At 50.4% G+C, this 24,558-nt stretch overlaps 1 protein-coding gene across 5 annotated transcripts in view; it reads left to right on the top strand.

Moving 5' to 3' along the window:
* Positions 1–24,558, top strand: part of LOC146816630 (cytochrome P450 2K1-like) — a 504,791-nt gene that overhangs the window by 220,834 nt on the left and 259,399 nt on the right. The window lies entirely within an intron of this gene.

Here is a 24,558-nt window from a genome sequence, read left to right as displayed (position 1 = left end):
TAATCTCACTTTTCTTCATGAAGAAGAGGACGTTTGTGACTGTGACTCCGGGCTCACTTGGCAGAAACACCCCCTGACCCTCCACCCCCATCGCAAAATGTAATGCCCGTGAAAAGGGTTGGTGGAGGCAGTGTTATATAGAACATAGTCCTGAGAGCACGATTGAAAATGAAAACTAGATATAGTGTATGGTATAAACTATGCACCAAAAAGTGTGATATAAGATGAACCAGGCGTGAAATATACTATGCAATACATTGTGCGCAATGACAGATTCATTGGAGAGCACGAGATAGCACAGGCACTAGCGCGTGCTATGCGATATGTGCCTTGGATTGTAATATGCACAGGGCAGTGTTTTGTAACCTAACTAGTCTCTAAAGTTGTAATATAAAGTATGTGCTGGGGAGTGTAACGTTGCATATGCACTGTGACAAAGATATGGATCCCAGATTGTAATATGTATGGCATAGTGCTGTGCGTTATAACATAGGCATCGAGGAAGGCACGTTAGATGCGGCAATATAACCTGTGCGAAGGCAAGTGTGGCATGACATATTCACGGGGTGGTGTTACAGTGCACATGGGCTACAGAGTGTCATAGAATACGCACTAGCTGGTGGAATACAACACAGAGGTGTTTGGCACTCGACGGGCACTGGTGGGTGTAACACAGCATTGGGCTCAGCCAGGAGCGTGCTGTGACTCTCAAGTGAGGTTCGTCTCCTTTCCAGAGAGTAAAATAAATAGTATTACAAATCCGGTGGTGGATGGGTGTTTTATTAACCATGAGGGGGGTTTCTTGCATAGTTTTGGTCGAATTTTTGTCGAATCCCCTTTTAAAGGCTTGGTGTGCGTGTGTATTAAATGTGCCCGTCAATAGCTACCCATGTTTGTATAAATAAATGACAATGGTGTCTACTTGGAGAGTACCCACCGGCGGGGGCTCCGGGATTAGGCAAGGTAGGGCGTCAGACACGTCAGAGCATCACTAGCGGTGTAAATACATTCCACGTGGATTAATTGTATGCATAGTCGCCTTTTAATGAATATCACGCAAATCGTAGGTAAGTACGGTTTGTCCAGCATGTCCTAGGTGTTTCTATAAATATATTTTTTTATAAAAATAATGAAAAACAATGGCCGGCCCTGGGGGATGGGGTCCCCGGGGCCATAAGTGACCTGAGGAGGGGGGCAACGCAGCCCCCTTCCTAAAGAATTTTTTTTAAAAAGGCCATGCCCCGGAGTTTGGGTCCCTGGGTCCGATTAAGGCCTTGGAAGGGGGGGCCACGCGGCCCCCTTCCAAATATTTTTTTTTTCAAAAACAAAAAATAGGAGGCAGGCCCTGGGGGATGGGGTCCCCAGGGCCAATAAATTAGAAAAAGAAGGGAGGCCACAAAATAAAATAAATAAAAGACCGGCATCATGCCGGAGGCCACACCCCCTACTTGCAGCACTCTGCAAACGCGCACCCTGGCGATTTGTAAATTGGGAACTTAATTCCCCTTCAATACTGAGGGTCCCTGAGGGCCAACTAACCCAAAAGGTATCTCCAGTATGCGCCAGGGAGCTGCGTTGCAGACAGGTGTTCTGAGGCCACGCCCCTTTTTACACCTCTCTGTGGCGCTTACTGGAGGTACCTAGTGGGCTAGTTTGACCCTAGGGACCCTTAGGATTGAAGGGGACTTAATGTATCAATTTAGAACGGCCACAGGGCCCGTTTACACAGTGGTGAAGGGAGGGGATGGGGCCTGAGGTGACGTGTGCAAACAACTCCCTGTGGCACGTTTTAAGTTGGGGAAATAATTCCCTTTCAATCCTGAGTGACCCTGGGGGCCAACTAGCCCACCAGGTGCTTCCAGTAAGTACCATTGCGCTGCGTTGCAGAGAGGTGGTGCAGGCCATGCCCCTTTTTACACCTCTCTGCAATGGCGCTTACTGGATGTACCTAGTGGGCTATTTTGACTCTAGGGACCCTCAGGATTCAAGGGGACTTAATCTCCCAACTTAAAACGGCCACAGGGCGTGTTTACACAGTGGGGAAGGGAGGGGACAGGGCCTGAGGTGACGTGTGCAAGCACGCCCTATGGCACGTTTTAAGTTGGGGATATAATTCCCCTTCAGTCCTGAGGGCCCCTGGGGGCTAACTAGCCCACCAGGTGCTTCCAGTAAGCGCCACTGAGCTGCATTGCAGAGAGGTGGTCCAGGCCGTGCCAGTTTTTACACCTCTCTGCAACGCAGCTCTGTGGCACTTACTGGGGGTACCTAGTGGGCTAGATGGACCCTAGGGACCCTCAGGATTCAAGTGAACTTAATCTCCCAACTAAAAACAGCCATAGGGCGTGTTTACACAGTGGTGAAGGGAGGGGACGGGGCCTGAGTTAACGTGTGCAAACACGCCCTGTGGCGCATTTTTAGTTGGGGAAATAATTCACCTTCAATCCTGAGGGACCCTGTGGGCCAACTAGCCCACCAGGTGCTTCCAGTAAGCGCCACTGCCCTGCGTTGCAGAGAGGTGGTCTAGGCTGTGCCCCTTTTTACATCTCTCTGCAACGCAGCTCTGTGGTGCTTACTGGAGGTACCTAGTGGTCTAGTTGGACCCTTGGGACCCTCAGGATTCAAGGGGACTTAATCTCCCAACTTAAAATGGCCACAGGGCGCGTTTATACAGGGGGGAAGGGAGGGGACGGGGCCTGAGGTGACGTGTGCAAACACGCCCTGTGGCGCGTTTTAAGAGGTAGTTTTAATCCCCCTGCCCTATTATATACTAGGGGCTTACAGAGGAGGTCATGCTAATCACAGGGGGACCCCAACGCATAGTGTTCCCTAGTGTATGTAGGTTTTTTCACTGTATTCTAAGTGTCTTTTAACATAGCACTGGCTCTAGGACTGGTTAGTCAGACTCAGTTACCACCAGTATCCGTCTGAAAAAGTTGAGGGTACAGGATGATTTTGCAACAAGGCTTCTTTCTGCTCTTCTGTTTGTTCTTTCTGCACATTATCCTTCTTCCTGCACTTTTCTTCGTCTTTGAGGACTTCTGTTGCTTCTTTCTGCATTTCTTTTTTTTCTTTCTGTGCATTTTTTCTACTTTCTTCACATGTTCTATCTCTATAGGCATAGTTAGAAATTAGCATTTAAAAAACCTTTGAAATTCACTGAAAAAAACATAGGTTTCAGGGGCGTTATAGTTAGCTGGACTTTTCACTCGTACAAAACCATTGAAATTCCCCCGTTATAGTTAGTTCAGCTAACTATAACTCGCACGCCCTCAATGCACTGCTGATGATGTCACATATTACATCACTCATGACATGGTCAGTGACATCACTCATGACATCACTGATGACCTCTCAAATGACATCACTGATGACATCTCAAATGACATCACTGATGACATCATCCTTGTGATAGAGTGGCAGACCTCCTCTCACCCTAATATAACTTTTGATACACACATTCAAAAATAGAAACTAACATTTTCAAAACAATGGACATACCGATACCAGTTACTATTCAGTAATTCTAAGATCCACATATATATCCACTCACTCACCAACAGTCCTATACAGTCATTCATACATGTACTCACTCATCAGATGTACTCATACACCTATACATCCTGTTACACAATGCCACTCATCCATAGAGTTACTCACACACATAGTCACTCATACTAATAAAGAATCAAACATCCATTTACTTGCATATACAGTTATACACACAACCACACTTACTTCTACAGAAACTTACACATACTTAGTCTTTTAAACAATCACTTATAGAAACACATACTTATTCATACAGGAACTCTTCCAATCTCTCACTCTCACATATACTCACTTATATACACCAATATTCACATATACTAGTTTAAAACATATGTAGTTACTCATAAAGACACTATTGAGACAGTCATTCACTCACTAACACACCCATACACATACTCATCCACTCATACAGTCCTGCACACATGCTGTCTTCAACACATACAAACAGTGGGTCACTCATTCATGCACCAATGCACTACTTAATACCCCCACCTAACCATACAGACACTCAGACACTCATTCTGATACTCAATAAACCAACTAATAACCTATATAGACACTCATGTAGCTACTCACCAACCCATGCAGCCACTTATACACAAAGTGAGAGACTGACACAGATATTTACATATTTAAACATTACTCACTAAGCCATGTATTCACTGGGATACACTTAATCAGTCAGTTATACAATCAATTTTTCACAAACAAATCATCCATTTAGACACTTATATACCCATTTATTCTTCCATCGACCTTGAGATATACATATATAAAACATATTTAATTTTCAGAAAAACACACATTCATTGGATGATGTCATCAGTGATGTCATCTGAGATGTCATCAGTGATGTCATGAGTAATGTAAAGGCACAGCGGAGGCCAATAAAAACGATTAAAAGCACGCAGGGAACTTTGTCAGTGCACGTAACTTACCGAATGTGCGTGATGGCCTCTAAGGAAGGCGAATGGGACTCTGAAACACATCAGGCCAGGGATTTCACAACAGGATCGGAAGCTGCCTGTTTGCCTATTTAAATAAAGGATGATCCTTACCTGCGGTGGTGTGCGGCCTCATTTGCTGGGCAAAGTTGGGTACATCTGAATACGGCGGTTCCTGGCCGTAGAGGGATCGCACCATCCATGCATGAGCAGAGCCTCTCTGCAGCCTTTGGAGACCATTCTCCCGGGCTGTCTGTTTGTGACTCAGCCGGACATATAGGTAGAGGTGCATTATAACCTTGTGGTAAATGCTATTGCAAAAACGACTGCATAGAAACATATCGTATTTGGTATTGAACACCTTGCTATTATACCTCCACACCAGTAACTGGTGTGGGAGGTATTATTCCACCCTTCTGAAGCGAACTTTGTGGGGTCACTGGTCTAACCGGTGCCAGCCTTCTCGACCCAGACAGCCAAAAATGGATGCTGCCGACCAGAGACACATATCTGCCCTCCTGCTCCTGAGCCAAACTCAAGCAGAGGAAGGCAGCACAATAGGCATCCTGTCACAGGGAGCTGTGACCACCTCCCAGACAGGAGTTAGCATATTGGGACTGGGTGAGTGCACTCTGAGAGTGCCTGAAAGTCTGCATTTGGGTCACATTTGGTGTCCCTGTGCATAGTCCAGCTCAAACCAGTTCTGGGAGCCATTGGCTCCTGCTCTGGTGCGAAACTGGACAAAGGACATAGGTGTAGCCACCACTCTGTCCTGCCCCTCCCCTAGGAGGGTCCCCTGAATCTGCCCAACCCTCTTCCGTGGTGACAAAAGGGCTTACCTGGCTATAAGACTTTCGATTTTACGTGGAAAAGATGCTGCAAGAAGAAACCACTAACCTTCAACCGTCTGGACACCTTGGACTTCGCTGGACCTCGACTGGGCTCTACATCGTCCCCCTTTCCGTCCGAAGCTTAGTTAGCCTTTGCTCCATACATGCTTTGTGCAGGACCTTTGGTGCACTTAAGACAACAGAAGAATCTCCCTTAGAGTGAAGGAGTCATTCCCCTGGTTTGCAGGCACCTAACCTCAACTGACTGGTCTGCTGCTCCTCAGCTCCTGTGGACTCCGAAGATTTCAGCAACTAAGGAGTTGGGTTTCTGAGGGTCCCTGAGGTCAATCTGCCCTCTCAGCAAGTTTGAGGCCTGTATCCCTCATGGGGACAGCATAACCCGAACCCCTATGCACCACATCCATTTGCAAGTGCATATGCTTGTTGTCAATTCCCGAGCTTGTGCATTGGACTCAGTGTAGTCTTCACTCTGAGCAATATTTGCATCAAAGAACTCTGGCCTCCTCGCACCGTGTGCTCCGTGGGCTGGTACTTTGCAATCTTGCTCGAGGTCTCCTCGTGACTCCTGGTTCTTTGACCTGTGGGTCCTCCTGAGTGTCATCTTGAGTTCTCATGGACTTTCCTGGTTGCTCCAGATGTGCCCTGACTCCCCATTGCTTGGTGAGTCTACTGGACTTTGCTGGTCCACACCGTAACCTGCTTGAGCTTCCTGCGTGGGTTGCTTTTGCCAAGGCTTGTTGGTGCTCCCGCCGGACACCGACCCCTCAGTACTTGACATCCTTCGTGGGACAGCTCACCTCCGGCTCCTGGTCATCATCAACATCTCCTGGTCCTCGTGGCTGCAGAGTCAAGCACCCCTTCTTTGCACCTGAAGCACCCGATATCCGTAGGCATTCATCTCCCAAGCCCTTGGTCACTCTAAAGTGACCCAGACTCTATCCCCTCTTGTTGGACCCGGCCTCGTGGCGTGGTCCTTAACCCCCTGGATTGTGCCCGTTCCCCGCCCCGGCCGTCACGGGCCACCCTTCTGAACTGCACCAAGGCCCTTCACCCGGAGCTGCACGTGGACGCATACCCCTCGTGGCTCCGCCATCTTGTTGGCATCCACGTCACACCGTGCACCAGCCGGCGCGACCCCGCTCAACCCGGCCTCGACCCCAGCGAAGCCCCGACATCGAGGCACCACGAACTAGCCAGGGGGTGCCGCAGGAACCATTCATCGCCCCCGGCGGAGGACAGTATCGATGGGACCCCCAACTGTCCTCCCCTCTCGAGGTGTGATCGCCCTGCAACTCCCATGGGCCTGGCGCCTCTCCTGCTGGGCGTCTGGCCACCTCCACCCGGCCACTCCGCCCCCTCGGGCGCATAGGTCCGGACATCAAAGGGCTCCAGACCTATATCTGGGGCGACCCCACCACAGCTCGGCAGTTGTATCCCGGAGTCGAGAGCCCTGCTGATTGAATCGCGGCTGACCCTACGGAGAAGAACTCTTGTCGGAACCATCACGAGCCCTGCTGACTGCGTCGCGGCTCCCTCCTGTGAACCCTTTTCTGAACCACCTGGAACATCGGAGCCCTGCAGACGCCGTCGCGGCCCAACCTCGCTGGAACCTTCCTCGGAGCCCTGCTGACGACGTCGCGGCTCGAGCTGAACAGAGACCATCTTGAGAGCCCTGCTGATTGAATCGCGGCTCTCCACGAACTGTACGCCAGAGCCCTGCTGACGCCGTCGCGGCTCGACCCCTCCGAGATCGGAGGTCCTCCAGCGTGAGGATAAGAACTGGGCCCCAGGTACCCTCGTACCACATTCCTGCCAAAGACTGTCCCGCTACCCCTACCCTTCCAAAGAGACATTGAGACTTTTGGTGGATCCCTCGATCCCTTCGTGTAAATATTGAGCTCGTAACCTTTTATTGATGATAAAGAATTGCTTGTCTTGAGACAACCTCCTTGAGTCCGGTGTGGTGGTGTTACTGTGCTAGTACGGGATAGGAGAAGGATCTCTCAGGAGACTTCTCGGCAGCGCTCGGCTACTTCGTGCAGTGAGAGGGCCCCCCCTTGGTGGTCTCACCGACTCCTCGGGGTCCGCCTTCCAACATTTGGTGGCCAGCGACGGGATCCGAGCCGAACGCAGTACGTACCAGCCAGTACCCACTAGCTACCCATCCAAACGAATAGCATCATGAGCAGCCAGGAAAACAACGCGACAATGGAGTTCCAGCCCGAACGGCTGGAAGAATATACGCACAAAGAATTAAAACAGTTCTGCAGAGACAAAGGCATTGCAACCACCAGCCTCGGTACCAAGGAAGAGATGCAGAAAGCTCTGAGGGCATGGTTGGAGGCTGGGGCAGGCCCCTCCCAGGAAGAAGGGCCCTTGCCCCTGACGGAGACCACAGCAACCGCACTGACCCCGGCAACCGGAGGAAGAAAGAGCCTAGAAACCGGCCTCTCCGAGGAAGAAATACGAGAGCGGGAAAAGGTCCGGAGCCACGAACTAGAGCTCGCCCGACTGCGGCTGGACGGCGAACTCCAGCTGGCAGAAAAGAAACTGGCCCTAGAGCAGCTACGCCTTCAAGAAGAAATAGAGGAGAAGAGACGACACCGGGAGTTGGAGGAAAAGAAACTAACTCTTGAGCACAAGCGCAGTCTCAAGGAGCTCGAGATCAAGGCCAAGAACGGAGGGACCAACACCCCCAGTACTAGAGACACTCTACCGCCCCCCGAGGCCAAGGTGCATATCCCGAAGGAGGTCGTCAAGGAGTATTACAAGAATGACGATATCCAACAATGGTTCAAGGCCTACGAGGTGGCCATGACCTCCCATCGGGTGCCCCGAAAAGACTGGGGCGCAGGCCTGTGGGGGCGATTCCTGAGTGAAGGGCGGGACACGCTGCTCCAGCTACCGGAGGAGGTGATGACCTCCTACGATCACATGAAGGAGGCCCTGCTCACCCGATACGGGCTAACAGCGGAGATGTACCGCCAGCGGTTCCGAGACTGCAAGAAAATCCCGGGTACCACATGGGTGGAATATGTGGACTTTTTCAGTCGGGCCCTAGAAGGGTGGATCAAAGGCAGCAAAGTAACCACCTACGGACAACTGGTCGACCTCATCGTCTGGGAACACCTTTCCAATAATTGCTTCGTGGAACTGAGACAGCACCTCCTCGACAGCAAAATGACCGACCCGCGAAAACTTGCCGTCGAGGCCGATCGATGGGTCAACTCCCGGGTCCCCCGGAGCTCAATGGGGGAGTACCAGAGGAACCCCAACGGACCCCCACGCCAGCGCGGTGGGGGGAGGGCCGAACAGGAACCGAGACCCTCCCGCTGGGGCCCCCAGGAGCCCCCCTCGAGGGCCACCGCAGCCACATCTCTCCCCGAGCCTAGCGTGAAGGGTGGGCCCGGCCCGACCCGGACCACGGCCACCCGTGACCTGATTTGGCTGCCAACAAACCGGACACTTTGCCAGCGGCCCGGCCTGCCCCCTGAACCGAAGAAACGGGGCCGGCGGGCCCCCGCCCCGGCAGCTGACAGCCGCCGCCTTGGGGGGAGAGGAGGAAGAAGAGGCCCTCGACCGAGAAAACACTGAGTGGGAGCCGGCAGCCATGTCCCTGGTCTGCCTGGGTAGCCGAGAGATGGTACCCTGCACCCCCATCCCAACCAACACCCAGAAGTACCGGCAGCAGGTCACGGTCAACAGACAACGGGCCGAAGCCCTTCGCGACACCGGCGCCAGTATCACCGCTGTCCGCTGCCACCTGGTGACCCCTGAACAGATTCTACCGAATGTGCTGTGCCCTGTGCGGACGGCCGACAACAGTGAAAGCCTATGCCAGATGGCCCTGGTCCCCTTCGAGTGGGGAGGGGTGACGGGCCTGCTGAAGGTGACGGTGCGCGACGACGCCCCGGTCGACTGCCTCCTGGGGAACGACTTGGAGAGTTCCCCCTGGGCTCAAGTAGAACGACGAGAGCACCTCCGAATGTTGGGACTGGCTGATTGGGCCTGCGCCATCACCCGGTCCATGACGGCCCGACCCGAGGGGCTCACACCCCCTCCCGCCAGCAGCGAGGAAGAGGCGGACACCGACCCCGGGCCCAGCGAATCCTCCCCCGAAGAGATGGCTTCTCCGAGCGCCCTACCAGAACTGACGCAATGGCAACATGAAGGGGGCCCCACCCGAGAGCAGTTCCAGCAAGAGCAACAGTCCTGTCCCTCTCTCGAAGGGGTCCGACAGCAGGCGACCGCGCAAGCCAACGGTGACCAGACCGGCACCCACTGGATCTACTGGGCCGAGGGCCTGTTGTACAGTGAACAGAAAGTGGCAGAACTCGGGGCCGGCCGCGTGTTGGTGGTCCCCCTCCGCTTCCGGGAGTTCCTTCTCAACCTGGCCCATGATGTGCCCCTCGCCGGACACTTGGGGCAAGACAAAACGTACAGTCGTCTGGTGACCCACTTCTACTGGCCTCGGATGCGGAGAGATGTGGACAACCACTGCCGGTCCTGCCAGACCTGCCAAGCCAGCGGAAAGACGGGGGGTCGGGTCAAGGCCCCCCTCCAGCCCTTTCCAGCCGTCAGCACCCCGTTCGAACGGGTCGGAATCGATATTGTGGGACCCCTGGACCCCCAAACCGCCCTGGGCCACCGCTTCATCCTGGTCCTCGTGGACCACGCCACCAGGTACCCGGAGGCGGTCCCGCTAAGAACTATAACGGCCCCTGTGGTAGGCCGGGCCTTGATGGGGATCTTCTCCCGAGTGGGATTCCCCAGCGAAGTGGTGAGCGACCGCGGCACAAACTTTATCTCCAGGTACATGCGGTCTCTGTGGCAACAGTGCGGGGTCACATACAAGTTCACGACCCCCTATCACCCTCAGGGGAACGGACTGGTTGAGCGGTTCAACCGAACATTAAAAGGGATGATCCAGGGCCTGGAAGAACCCCTCAGGCGGAAATGGGATGTCCTGCTGCCCTGCCTCCTGTTTGCCTATCGGGAGGTCCCGCAGAAGTCCCTGGGGTTCAGCCCATTTGAACTATTGTATGGGCACCCGGTCCGCGGACCGCTCAGCCTGGTCAAGGAGGGCTGGGAGATGAAGCCCCGAGGAGCCCCTCCTGACGTCTACCGATACCTCCTGACCCTCCGAAACCAGACCCGCAGGTTCCGAGCCATGGCCGAAGCCAACCTCGAGGCCAGCCAGGAGGACATGAAGCGGTGGTACGATCGCAACACCTCTACTATAGAATTCGAGCCAGGACAGAAAGTATGGGTCATGGCCCCGGTCGAACCCGGCGCCCTCCAGGACAAGTGGACCGGGCCCTTCAAGGTGGTGGAGAAGAAAAGTCCCGTCACCTACCTGGTCGATCTGGAGTCCCCCCGGAACCCCCTCCGGGTCCTACATGCTAACAGGCTAAAACCCCACTTCGCCCGGACCGAACTGAGCCTGCTGCTGGCGACTGACGAAGGGGGCGAGGACGACTCCGAGCCCTTGCCCGACCTCTTGCAATCCGCCATTCACGATGGATCGATCGAAGGGGTCCAACTCGCCTCGTCCCTGACCCCGGAACAGCGCAACGACTGCCAGCACTTACTGCGGGACTACGCAGCCCTCTTCTCTCTCACCCCGGGGGTGACCCACTGGTGCGTCCACGATGTCGACACCGGGGAGAGCCCCCCCATACGACACAGAGCCTACCGGGTGCCTGACCGAGTGCGGGCCTGCATCCAGGCCGAAGTAGCGAAGATGCTGGCCCTGGGGGTCATCGAGCCTTCCGACAGCCCGTGGGCCAGCCCTGTCGTCCTGGTGCCCAAGGCCGCAGCTCCCGGTCACCCCCCGGAGTTGCGATTCTGCGTAGACTACCGAGCCCTGAATGCAGTAACCAAGACAGACGCACACCCGATACCCCGGGCCGACGAACTCATCGACCGCCTAGGGGCCGCTCGCTACTTGAGCACGCAGGACCTCACCGCCGGGTACTGGCAAATCCAGCTCACCCCCGGCGCCCAAGAAAGATCCGCCTTTTCGACCCCGGATGGGCATTACCACTTTCGGGTGATGCCCTTCGGAATGAAGAACGCCCCGGCCACCTTCCAAAGACTGGTGAACAAGGTTTTGGCCGGGCTTGAGGCCTTCAGCGCGGCCTACTTAGATGACATTGCCGTGTACAGCAACCACTGGGCCGAGCACCTTCTCCACCTGAAGGCCGTCCTGGCCGCCCTTCAGCGGGCCGGGCTCACAATCAAGGCCAGCAAATGCCAAATCGGCCACGGATCCGTGACCTACCTGGGCCATCAAGTGGGGAGCGGGCAGGTGGCCCCCCTCCAAGCAAAGATAGATGCCATCCAGACCTGGGAACCCCCCACTACCCAGACCGCTGTCCGGGCCTTCCTGGGCCTCACCGGATACTACCGGCGGTTTATCCGGGACTATGGGAGCATTGTTGGCCCCCTCACAGAGTTAACGTCCAAAAAGCAGCCCAAGAAGGTACACTGGACACCCCGCTGCCAAACAGCCTTCGACACCCTAAAGACAGCCATGTGTACTGCTCCGGTGCTGCAGGCCCCGGACTACCAGAAGGAGTTCGTGGTACAGACGGACGCCTCCGAGTATGGGATCGGGGCCGTCCTATCCCAAGCCGACGAAAAGGGGCTCGACCGACCAGTGGCCTTCATCAGCCGACGACTACTGCCCCGAGAGCAACGCTGGAGCACGATTGAGCGTGGGGCCTTCGCTGTGGTGTGGGCCCTCAAGAAGCTCCGGCCCTACCTCTTTGGCACCCACTTCCGGGTCCAGACCGACCACCGGCCCTTGCAATGGCTAATGCAAATGCGGGGCGAGAACCCCAAGCTGCTGCGGTGGTCCATCTCGATACAAGGGATGGACTTTGACGTCGAACACCGGCCCGGCAATGACCACGCCAACGCCGACGGCCTGTCCCGCTACTTCCGCCTTGACGAGGAGAATCCCCAAGGAGATGGGTGACTCTCCATGCCTTCGGCTGGGGGGGACGCCTGTTGGACCCGGCCTCGTGGCGTGGTCCTTAACCCCCTGGATTGTGCCCGTTCCCCGCCCCGGCCGTCACGGGCCACCCGTCTGAACTGCACCAAGGCCCTTCACCCGGAGCTGCACGTGGACGCATACCCCTCGTGGCTCCGCCATCTTGTTGGCATCCACGTCACACCGTGCACCAGCCGGCGCGACCCCGCTCAACCCGGCCTCGACCCCAGCGAAGCCCCGACATCGAGGCACCACGAACTAGCCAGGGGGTGCCGCAGGAACCATTCATCGCCCCCGGCGGAGGACAGTATCGATGGGACCCCCAACTGTCCTCCCCTCTCGAGGTGTGATCGCCCTGCAACTCCCATGGGCCTGGCGCCTCTCCTGCTGGGCGTCTGGCCACCTCCACCCGGCCACTCCGCCCCCTCGGGCGCATAGGTCCGGACATCAAAGGGCTCCAGACCTATATCTGGGGCGACCCCACCACAGCTCGGCAGTTGTATCCCGGAGTCGAGAGCCCTGCTGATTGAATCGCGGCTGACCCTACGGAGAAGAACTCTTGTCGGAACCATCACGAGCCCTGCTGACTGCGTCGCGGCTCCCTCCTGTGAACCCTTTTCTGAACCACCTGGAACATCGGAGCCCTGCAGACGCCGTCGCGGCCCAACCTCGCTGGAACCTTCCTCGGAGCCCTGCTGACGACGTCGCGGCTCGAGCTGAACAGAGACCATCTTGAGAGCCCTGCTGATTGAATCGCGGCTCTCCACGAACTGTACGCCAGAGCCCTGCTGACGCCGTCGCGGCTCGACCCCTCCGAGATCGGAGGTCCTCCAGCGTGAGGATAAGAACAGGGCCCCAGGTACCCTCGTACCACATTCCTGCCAAAGACTGTCCCGCTACCCCTACCCTTCCAAAGAGACATTGAGACTTTTGGTGGATCCCTCGATCCCTTCGTGTAAATATTGAGCTCGTAACCTTTTATTGATGATAAAGAATTGCTTGTCTTGAGACAACCTCCTTGAGTCCGGTGTGGTGGTGTTACTGTGCTAGTACGGGATAGGAGAAGGATCTCTCAGGAGACTTCTCGGCAGCGCTCGGCTACTTCGTGCAGTGAGAGGGCCCCCCCTTGGTGGTCTCACCGACTCCTCGGGGTCCGCCTTCCAACACCTCTGCTTCCAGTTTCCTTCCTTCCAGAATCCAGGCTTGGATTCCACCAGACCCTATTCACCTTCACGGCAGCAGTACTTCTTCAAAGCCTTCCATTGAGAACAGCAAGAGTTTCCAACACCACTTCAGACCTATGCACCCGGCTCCTCAGAGATAGGTAACTCTGGTACTACGGTATCCATGGGTGGGGTGGCTCTTCATACTTTTAAGTTCCAAAGGGTTCACTGGAAGTCCTCCGAGAAGGGTCCTTAAACTTTAAAACTGCAACCGCGACTTTCCTATAGAATTTTACGAAGCCCGCAATCGTGTTCCCACACTGCACCTGTCCTCCACGGGGTTCCTATCTACTCACCTTGAGATGCTCCTTGGGTTCCCAGCAATATTACCTGCTCTAGACTGTGTCTTGCTCCAAGTCGTGATTGTTATACCACTATTTTAGTATATGGTTTGGTCTCCCTCTGGAGCCCACTGTGTATTGTGCTACTTACAGCTGTTCTATTGATTACATATTGTGTGCCTTGTGTTCTATCCTCGGGTAGAGGATAGTAGAGAGTGTTATATTAATAAATACATATTTTTATATAACTACAGTGTGAATCTCCTTCATTTAGTCATTCAGGAGGTGATATTCTGGTATAACAAGCTGCTTTGCATTCCTTCAAGATTAAGCCTGAAGGCTGCTCTCCACAGCTACCACTAGGATAGCTTTCTAAAGGTTATCTTTTACCTCATACATCATAAGGGTTGTGTGGACTGGTGCAGGGTGCCCACTTTAATTAGTGGACAGCATATAACAGGACACCTTCTCACAGCAGCCTCCTTCTGTCATCTAAGAAAGCTGGCCAGAAAACTAAGTGACTCCATAACCAAGGCCTCATATACGGATTGGGAAAATTTCTATAATGACCTGGAAAATAAGATAAGGCATTTTCTGAGTCTTCCAGCCTGTGAATTGGTGCACCTGGCCCAACCTTAGCTTCATCATCCAAAGTCTATCCCGCTTTGCATTTATATCTTTTAAGCAGTGCTGCATTTTCCCTGACCCCGCCGAATCAGACAAATTTGCAAGATGGGGACGTTGACCAATCCCTGTAATCACAAAGGATAGCTGAATCCTTAATTAGGCATTTAAATATTTTCTCTCTACCAATATTTCTCATACAACATAACATGTATTTGTAAAGGGCAGGTCACCCAAGGGTATCTTGGCGCTGAATAACAGATGTTAATGTTAACCTAATCCAGAGATCCATTTGGATCCACATAGATATGATTTTTTTTAAAATAATCATCTACAGCATTATGTTCAGACTGCAGGCAGGATTTCAATGTGTGCCTAACTTTGCCCATTGCTGCTTCTACATTTCTCCTTCAGTAATTCACAATTCTCTGTAAGTCTTCACATTTGATATTTGTAAGCCAGCCTACCCACGACTTCCAAATATTCATTTTTATTACTTCCAGGCGTTTAATATCTTTCTCTACCAGGATTTCAGAACCATAGAGCAGCACACTTGTGATGTTCAAATTATGTGTCTTTCCTGCAGCCTGTACAGAGTTGTTGCCTGGTTGCTGATCCAGTCTTGCTAGTGCAGTAGCCACTGTTTTACTATTCTGCTCCTGTGCTCTATAATGTACATTAAAATTGAGAGTCCAGCTACAATCATACCCAAATATTTATATTCTGCAACAAATTCATCCTGTTGGCCATTTAATCATAAACTCTACTAATACATTTTACACCATTTTGAAGAAAGAGAAATAGGCATAGTTTTTGCCACATAAATCATCAAGTTATGTTCAATACACTAGCCTGCAATGGCATCCAGTGATCTCGGCATGCCCACTAATGTGGTATCCAAGATGTTTGTGACATATGCATAAATAAAGCAGGGTATTTCCTCATGCCCCGATTTAGACAGAAAAGATCCCACTTCATTAACTTCAGAGCACAGTGTTACTCCAAAATTGGTAACGCCACGCTCCAACATTTTGTAAATGCTAGAATGTGCCGTATTTACAAAAATACGGCGCAGCCCTACATTTCCCCTAGCACTAAAAAAGCTGCCTAGCGCCACCGCAGGCACCCTTGTGCCATGTTGCAAGGGTGCCTGCACTTCAGGGGGATTGTTTATGTGCAGGAAGGAACACATACAAAGAGCAGCACACATAGAAAGATCAGCACACATAGAAAGATCAAAGTTTGAGGAGATATTAATAATTTCTCCTTGTATCGCCATCCTAAGGCCAAGTTTTACCTGGCCATAATTTTTGGTGCTGCCCCATCCTTGTAAATATGAGGCAGCAACAAAAAGCAATAAGTGTTTAGGCGAACACTCATTGCCCACTTGGACTTACTTTTGTAGGGTGGAGGTGTTCACTTCAGTTCTCATGTATAGTGACTCAAGATGGCAGGTTGCATAGGACAAAAGGAGTGACATTGTACTCCTGTAATCATAGAAATGATGATTAGGATCATTCATAGTGAGCAGATGCTCTATTTCAATCATCTGGAGATTCAGACTGAACTCACTTTTAGGAGGCCTCCTGCCTGTAGACAAGGTGTTTGGTTAATTAATGACCCAGCCTCTGGAATAGGGCATGACAAGGAAAGTGAGCACAAGAATGAAGTTTAGGTCATCCAGAATTTGGAGGAGGATTCCAAGCAATACTTGCATGGGGAAGAGGAAATACTGGTGATGGAGTGGAAGATGCAGTAATTCCTGTAGGAAGCCAAATGAAACGTTTAGAAAAGGATAGCTTGCTTAGTTCAGCAGATATTGATGGGAATCCCGGCTCCCTGTGATCAACTTCAGGAGTCTCAGTGGTTGGGCCTCTTATCCTTCTCTCCCTGGTAACCCCAAAAACTCAGATAAAGGGACAGTAAGGATGAGATTCGCTCAGACTGGGACATCTTGCCACAAGTTTGTTGACCATCAAGTCTGTGGCAGGATCACACATGGGGATGAAGCAGGGAGCATCTTAGGAGGGCCATTCTTGACAGCCACCAATGTGTCTGCTCTTATCCACTGCTGACTCTTAGAGAAGTGGCTCACACAGTTGGCAAGATGTTCATGACTCCAGTCCATCATAGCAATATCTGCTTCATCAATTAGGGAAGAGGTGTGGTGCAGCGGCCAGGGAAGCTGACTCCGGTACACTGGGGCTCTCTGTTATATACCCGGCGATGGTAGCAGGTTAGCCCAGCACCTTGTGACTCTGAGCAATAGCTCGCTTAATCTTCCCGGTGTCTCGCAGCACCGGGACACCCCGCCTGACGTAGCTGTGCACTCTACAAATGCTGGCATTATTATAATTTGTAACTAAAGTATTTTAATTTGCATATGTAACACAACAACATTTTAAGATGGTCTTCAAACTAATACAGGTGGCGAGTCTGGCAGTCATAGAACATACCCAGAAACTGGAGGAGGACTCAGGGATTGACTCAAGTCAGGAAACAGGCTAGACTATGATGTTTATTATGATGGTTAGTTTTGGTTTGGAAACAGCTCCGAAAAATATGTCCCTCTGACCAGCACTATAATGAAGTGAAATAGAGAGGAAGGATGAGAAATGGTTTCTCTGGCATGTGGGAGTTTACAAATATTCCCTTCTGATCTGCATAGAGCAGGAGTCAGAAGTAAAATGAAGCACTGAATTAAGCTGTTAGACAAAATGGAATAATTCAGCAACAATAAAGTGAGGCATACTTTACTTCATCGCTGAAATTGTAGCTGGGGTATCTCCTCCTGTAGGGCCTCCTAGTGCCCAACGACTTAACCAGAGTGCCCAGACCTATTGGTCTACTGCTTCACTAAGATGTGTAGGCAACAACTCAGGAAACTGGTAACTAGTGCTGGAGACTGGTAATGAACCTAGTGCTGTGGTGGCTAAAGAGGATGCAGAGGAACTAGAGCGTGTCACACCTTGAACCAGTAAAGGCAAGTAACTCAACCACAAAGAAGCTTTCAGAGAGAGCCTCTGAAAGAAAGAAGCATTGGTTCGGATGAGGCCTAAGGCTGGGGTGCAACTTTCTGAGTGCACCCCCCTTAGGAAATATTTTCCAAAGTATAGATAGGGTTTACTGGGAAAATGAGTGCAGTGACATAGAGTACAGTTGTGCGGAGAAAAATAGAGTGATGTAGAGTGCAGTGATGAACAGTTCAGTGGTGTAGAGTGACAACACGCAGTGGTAGAGTGTCAGAGTTCAAGGTCATAGAGTGCAGGTTCATAGATTGGTGCAAAGTAGAGTGGTGCAGAGTAGAATGGTGCAGCATAGAGTGCTGCAGAAAGCAGTGGTGTTGAATACTGTGGCACAGAGTAGAATAGATTGGCATAGAGTGCAGTGATGTAGAGTGTAGTGGTGTAGAGTGACAAAGCGTGCAGTGGCATACCATGCATTGGCTTAGAGAAGAATGCTGTAGAGTATAGTGGTGTAAAGTGCAAAGTGTAGTCGTGCAAAGTAGTGGCATAGAAGGCACTGGTATTGAGTAAAGTGGTGTAGAGTGCATTGGCGTAGAGTGCAGTGGTTTAGAGTACAGTGGCACAGCATAGAGTTAAGTAGAGTGGCATAGAGTGCGGTGGCATAAAGTAGATTGTTTCATAGTTGAGTGGAGTGGTACAGGGTAGAGTATAGTGATGCAGTGGCATAGAGTAGAGTGCTCTAGAGCAGAGTGGCACAGAATTGAATGCAGTGGCGCCGAGTGGAGTAGAGTAAAAGCATAGAGTGTAGAGTAAATAGTTTCTTAGTACAATGAAGTGTAGAGTGGAGTGGTGCGGGGTAGAGTGGAGTGGTGCAGGGTAGAGTTGAGTAGAATAGTAGTGGCATGCAGTACATTGGCATAATGTGCTGTATTTCAGAGTGGAGTGGCACTAGGCAGAGTGACCTAGACTGGAGTGGTTCAGAGTACAGTGTCATAGAGTGCCGTGGTGCACATTAGATTAGAGTGGCATAGAGTGCATTGGCATAGAGTGGCATAGAGTGGGTCAGAGTAGAATGCAGTGATGCAGAATAGGGTGGCATAAAGTAGAGTGGCATAGAGTTCAGTGGCAGAGAGTGCAGTTCTGCAGAGTAGAGTATCGTAGAGTGCAGTGGTGTAGAGTGACATAGAGTACATTGGTGTAGAGTGCAGTGGTGTAGAGTGGTGCAGAGTAAAGTGACAGAGTGTAATGGTGTAGAGTGGAGTAGAGTGCAGAGTCGTGAAATAGAGTATAGTGGTGTACAGTACAGTAGTGTAGAGTAGATTGGTATAGAGTGCAGTGGCGTAAAGTGATTTGGTTTTGAGTAAAGTGATATAGAGAGCATTGGTGTAGAGTGCAGTGGCCTAGTGTCCAGTGGCATAAAATTGAGAGGTGTAGTGTGGAGAGTATAGAGTGGCGTAGACTGCAGTGGCATAGAGTAGATTGTTTCCACGTAGCATGAAGTGGCTTAGAGTGCAATGGTATAGAGTAGAGTGTGGTGCAGAATAGATGATTGGCAGAGAGTACATTGGCTAAGAATGGAGCGATGCAGAGTAGAGTGGCATGGAGTTCAGTGCTGGAGAGAGCAGTGTTGCAGAGTAGAGGGAAGGGAAGTAGAGTGAAGTGGTCTGGAGTAAAGTGGTGCAGAGTAGAGTAGAGTGGATTGGTGCAGTGCAGAGAGCAGTGGCATGAGTGGAGTGATGCTGGGTAGAGTTTTGTAGCATGCATAGGCATGGTGGAGTGGTGCAGTGGCGTAGTGTTGTGTAGTTCCTATAAAATGTATACAGGATCTGCGCGTTTAGACAACATACACTGTAGGATTGGTGTCAGACGAACTCTGATCACCCCACCGGGTATGTTGGCCTTTTGTACCAACTAGCTCACAGTGCCACTAGAATCTCCTCTTACCAAGGAGAGAATAGTTCCTGGCAACCATCGAACATGACAACCCTGATCCCTCAGGACTGTGGAAATAATATACTTCCTTTCGCTCAGTCACTCGTGCTTACTTAGTCTGTCTCAGAGAAATACACAAAAGAAACAGGCTGGGCGTTTTCAATAAGAATTTATTTAACAGTTGTTATTCTGGTGTAAAGTCATTTTCACCAGAAAGCAGACACTGTTTGAGGCGACACCCTACCCGCATTTCCCTGGGTATAGTTCCACGGCCGCTGCCTGTCTTCCTCCCGCTGCCTGTCTTCCTCCCGCTGCCGCCACTCTAACGCGGCCGCCGTGTGGAGGGGGACCACATCTCCCAGCACCCCAGCGGCGGAACAGGAAGCCGCCTCCCGCAGTCTCGCGCATGGAGGCGCTTAAATTACAGCTGAGCCACTGGCAGAGCGGGCGAGTCATTTTCACCAGAAAGCAGACACTGTTTGAGGCGACACCCTACCCGCATTTCCCTGGGTATAGTTCCACGGCCGCTGCCTGTCTCCCTCCCGCCGCCGCCACTCTAACGCGGCCGCCGTGTGGAGGGGACCACGTCTCCCAGCACCCCCAGCGGTGGAACAGGAAACCGCCTCCCGCAGTCTCGTGCCTGGAGGCGCTTAAATTACAGCTGAGCCACCGCCTCGCGGGACCGCGCGCGGGTCTGCGCCGGGCTAAGCCCGGGCAAAGGCCGGGCCCTCTAAGGCCCTCAGAGGTCAGCAGTGGTCGGGCAGGCCACCCCTCTAATCTGCTATCAAGGTGAGCTCTGATTTAACCATTATGGGGAAAAGAAATGCTAGCTTAATCTCACAGGCATCTGTGGGCCCTCCTGTTCTCCCATCGTCATTGGAAAGCATGCTGGATAATGCCTTTAACATGGTCACTAATGAAATTGCCAATACTGAGAGGAGAATGTCTATGGACCTTATACGCTCACACCCAGAACCCCAGCAAACAAGTGCTAATAACTTTTTGCCGCTTTTCCCTGCGGTTACAGTTATAAAACCTAATTTGGTCAATTCAGTGACCACGTTATCAGGGAGCAGCAGTCGTACTATTATTATTGACTCACAACCTGATCCCGCTACACACGATTCTATCCCTCCTCTGTCCCCGAGTAACAAGACTATTGGAGAGAAAAGGAAAAGAGGCCCTTCGAAACCAACAGTTAATAAGAAGAAACAACCCTCTCGTAACAAGAGCCAACCGACCCCCCTGAGTATGTGGATTAGAGGGAAGCAACAACTGCCAGGGGGCGGCAGCATTATTAATGAGTCCTTGCAATTCGTTGTGGGGCCTCTAGATACAACTTCCCCTAAAGAAGGACATAACTCTGCTTGCACACAGACTGAGCCGATAATTGAAAGCGTCACTCAAAAAAAGTCAAATGAGAATTTTATTGAGACTATAGTCGATACTATTTTTAAACAAATGGAAAGTCAAATGATCAAACAGTTTAATCTTATTTTTAAAAGGTTAGATAGACTGGAAAACCTGGTAAAAAATGAAGACGCAAAAAGGAAAGGGGTTATTAGTCTTGATCTAATGAGGGGAGATCGTCTACTGAAAGATTTGGAAGTCGCCAGTAAGTGCTTTTTGGGTGACAGGCCAAATATTATCAGTTGCACATCTACATCTAATATTGTATCTAGGGGTGATATTGCAGGGAACACTCAATCTTCCATGACACCGCAGCATACCCCGGCTGTAGCAGCCGAACCACCTTGCCCCATTAGTGTGGTTGTCGATACCTCAAAGGGCGGACCCACCGTGCCCCTTATGAGGCTGGGGGCACTCGCCTTTCTTGGCTCAGACAAGGGCCAAGTTGCTGTTACTAGGCCCACAAAATATCTGGGGACGGCCCTTCATTTACCCCCTGATGCTTGCCCATATGTTTTAATTTTGGCGGGTGTACCACCGCTCAGGGAGGGTCAAGGTGAGTCCTGGGCCCAGTTGAACAACAAGTGTATTGACTGGTTGACTAAACATAAAGGGGTTGGCCCTAACATCTCGAGTGAAATCTTGTCAGTCTGCCGGGTGAGCTGGGTCGGTCCCTCATTTAAGAACATCCCTGGAGATTGTATTATAATTAACCTTAGACACCCCACCACAGTTAAATTCATTCTTAGTAGTAACAATATCCACTTTAGCCCTTCAACTGTCATAACCCTATTGCCATTGGGTTATTTTTATAGGCCCACCCAGAGATCATTATTATTATTATTATTTGGGAATCTTGTATAGCGCACAGATACCCCAACGGGGTGTCCCGGCGCTTATGTGAGAGCTGAATCTGTGTCTGAGCTCAGTTAGAATCATTTAGCCCACCGTATCCACTGTATAATAGATTCAGTGTATTATCTGAGCCGGGCACTCTGGATTGACCTTCAGCTATCCTTCCAAGCATAGTAGCTAGAGATCATATCAATACATCTGGCCCCGTGGATGAACTGCCAACCTGCTCCACCACAATGGTGTCTAATGGCATTGGAGCGCTAGTGTCGCCATCCCATTCTAAAATAACTGCCCATGCCTCTGCCACCCCCATATCGTCCGATAATTTGACAATTCTGAGCTGGAATATTGCCGGTGTCAATGCGTAAATGAAAATCAGGGACTGGACAGATTGGGTTATTAACTTTGACATTTTAATGTTCCAAGAAACTTGGTGCACTTGTTCTTTGCTGTTTGAGGGTTACAGCTGTCACAACCAGATCATACCCATTCCGGTCAGGGGCAGACCCAGTGGGGGATTATCTATCTGGGTTAAGATTAGGGCAGGAGATAAAGTTGAATCCTTGCAAACTAATGATATGAATTTCCAGGCTTTGCTTTATATCAGATTAGAAATTAGAAGACTTGTATGGCACTCCCCTACTGTGTACGGGTTAAATACCCCATTAATATAAGTTGTCAACTCTACACAAGTTCTATATGCTTGTCCAAGACAGAAATGATGGGATCAGTTCCATAGATGAATTCTCTGATAAGAAATCCGAGACCCCTTAAATCTTAGTTGCTTGTCATCTTTGTTTATTAATGCAGGGTTGCAAGTTCAATACACGGACCAGCCGACACGTGTTTCGTCTTACAAAGACTTTTTCAAGGCAAAATAATCAGACGGGTGATGTTGTTAATATAATTTCAGGCCACGTAGTACCATTGACTGCACACATAAGAATTTAGTAAAACGGGCGTTGTACGATCTGTACCGAAAAAATAGAGAAAAGACCGAGTATGTAAAGCCAGCTATTATAAGGTACATCCCTCTTTTGGAATCATGTGGTAGGCCCCATAACATGCCCCAAGGTTACCTGCGAAAGAAACTGGGCAAATGGAATAGAAGTTTGTTGTTTCGGTTCAGGGACGGGGGCATCAAAAATCTCCTTAGCTTCCCTTTAGGCTTTATCAAAAATTCGGAATATATATGCTGTCCCTGTAACCTAGGCGGCAAACAAAGCCTGTTACACTTCACATTCTTTTGTGGTTTTTATGCAAAATACACCAAATATTACCTAATTCCTTATTTTAAAAAGAACTTTCTGATGGATTTTAATCTAGCATTTAGAGATCTATTGATGCTAAGCTCTGATGAAGTAATTTTTAGAGTCAGTCGTTTCTTTCATTCTGCTGTTCGATCCCGAGCAACAATGAATGTGGCCTGATAAGTTTGCACTATCCTTGTATCGTTTGCACATTGCATTTTTGCACTAGTGACTGTTCCCTTGCACATGTCATAGCTAATTAGCTGTGTTTTGTTTTTACTGTGGCTCATTCTGTTTAAATCATATTGCATTTCCATTGTGGATTTATTGTCTTTGTTATGATATTCGTATTCTATGAAATATCCACATCACAAGATTAACTAAGTCATTTTTTATAATTTTTTTAATGTTTTTTACGGATGATTGTTGTGATTTATATGTACTTTTATGGATGTTTCTTATATCCGAATAAAGATCTTTGACTTGACTTGACTCTGGTGTAAAATAGATGGGCTGCAACAACCGTTAGGCAGTATAAGATATAAATGATTAGCAGTACTATAAAGGTAAATGGATAGTATAGCTCTACTATCTTACTATAATCATGAATACATACGAATATATAAAACACGTGATAAAAGATGCGTACTCCTATGATGTCTCCCTAACTGGAGGTACCTAAGTGTACCTAGCCTGTGTGTAGTTGTTAAGCCAAGAATCCCTCTAGGATTTAGTCAACCCCATTACCTGAAGTGAGAGACTGTGGGACCCCGTCCTGGTCTCGAGTTAGACACCCCGCGAGGGATGTTAGGCCACTGTGAGCTGGAGTGTCTGCATGCAGGAACCTCAGCATCTACGGTCTCCTCTGTCTTATCTTAGCAAGATGTGATGTATATATACCCATAGGTCTCCACATGGGTCCTACCTTGCTGTGTTACTGTGTCGGCTCAGGATGACGTTGGGCATGAACTTTGTACATAGATTTTATACAGGAGATGGTAGTCCTGCTGTGGTTCCAAGAATCCTCATGCATTATGTATGAAATTTCGAACTAGGGAAACCTGCGTTCTGAATGCAGTGTAATATCTAGGTAAAAGGTTAGACGCTGTAAACCTTGACAAGTGTAATGTAGGGAGATAGTATAGGTGAAGGGTAATGAGATTACCGGGGCCTATATTATGGTACCTATATAGAATATAACAGTAGAGTGGCATAATGTGCAGTGGTGTAGAGTATCAGAGAGTGCAGTGGAATAAAGTGCATGGCATGGAGTGGTGCAGAGTGCAACGGAGTGGGGTAGACTGTAGAAACAGGGTAGATTGTTTTCTGTGTAGATTGAAGTGGTGTAGAGTTCAGTGGTATAAAATATAGTGTCGTAGAGTGTGGAGGCCATGGTAACTCCCTGCCAATAGAAGAGGGTAATTCACTCAGTCCCAAAAGATTGATTCCGTGATGACGTAACTGGGATTCGAGGGCCCTGTAGACTCAAGTGAGTGACTCAAGTCAGTGAATATCTGTTTTTCCACACCTGCTATGTCATGCAGAAAAAACTGCTCACCAAATCTCACTTCCGCAACTTCTACTTTTGTGCAAAGTAATGTGGCTTTGGTGCACTATACACAACATCAGTCGGTATTACCCAACTTGGGGGGGTATTATCATTTAATCCTGGTGGA

This window comes from Triturus cristatus, chromosome 6, assembly GCF_964204655.1.
Source record: "Triturus cristatus chromosome 6, aTriCri1.1, whole genome shotgun sequence".
NCBI lineage: Eukaryota > Metazoa > Chordata > Amphibia > Caudata > Salamandridae > Triturus > Triturus cristatus.
Note: the sequence above shows the minus strand (reverse complement) of the source record. Positions and strands in the feature narration are given on the sequence as shown.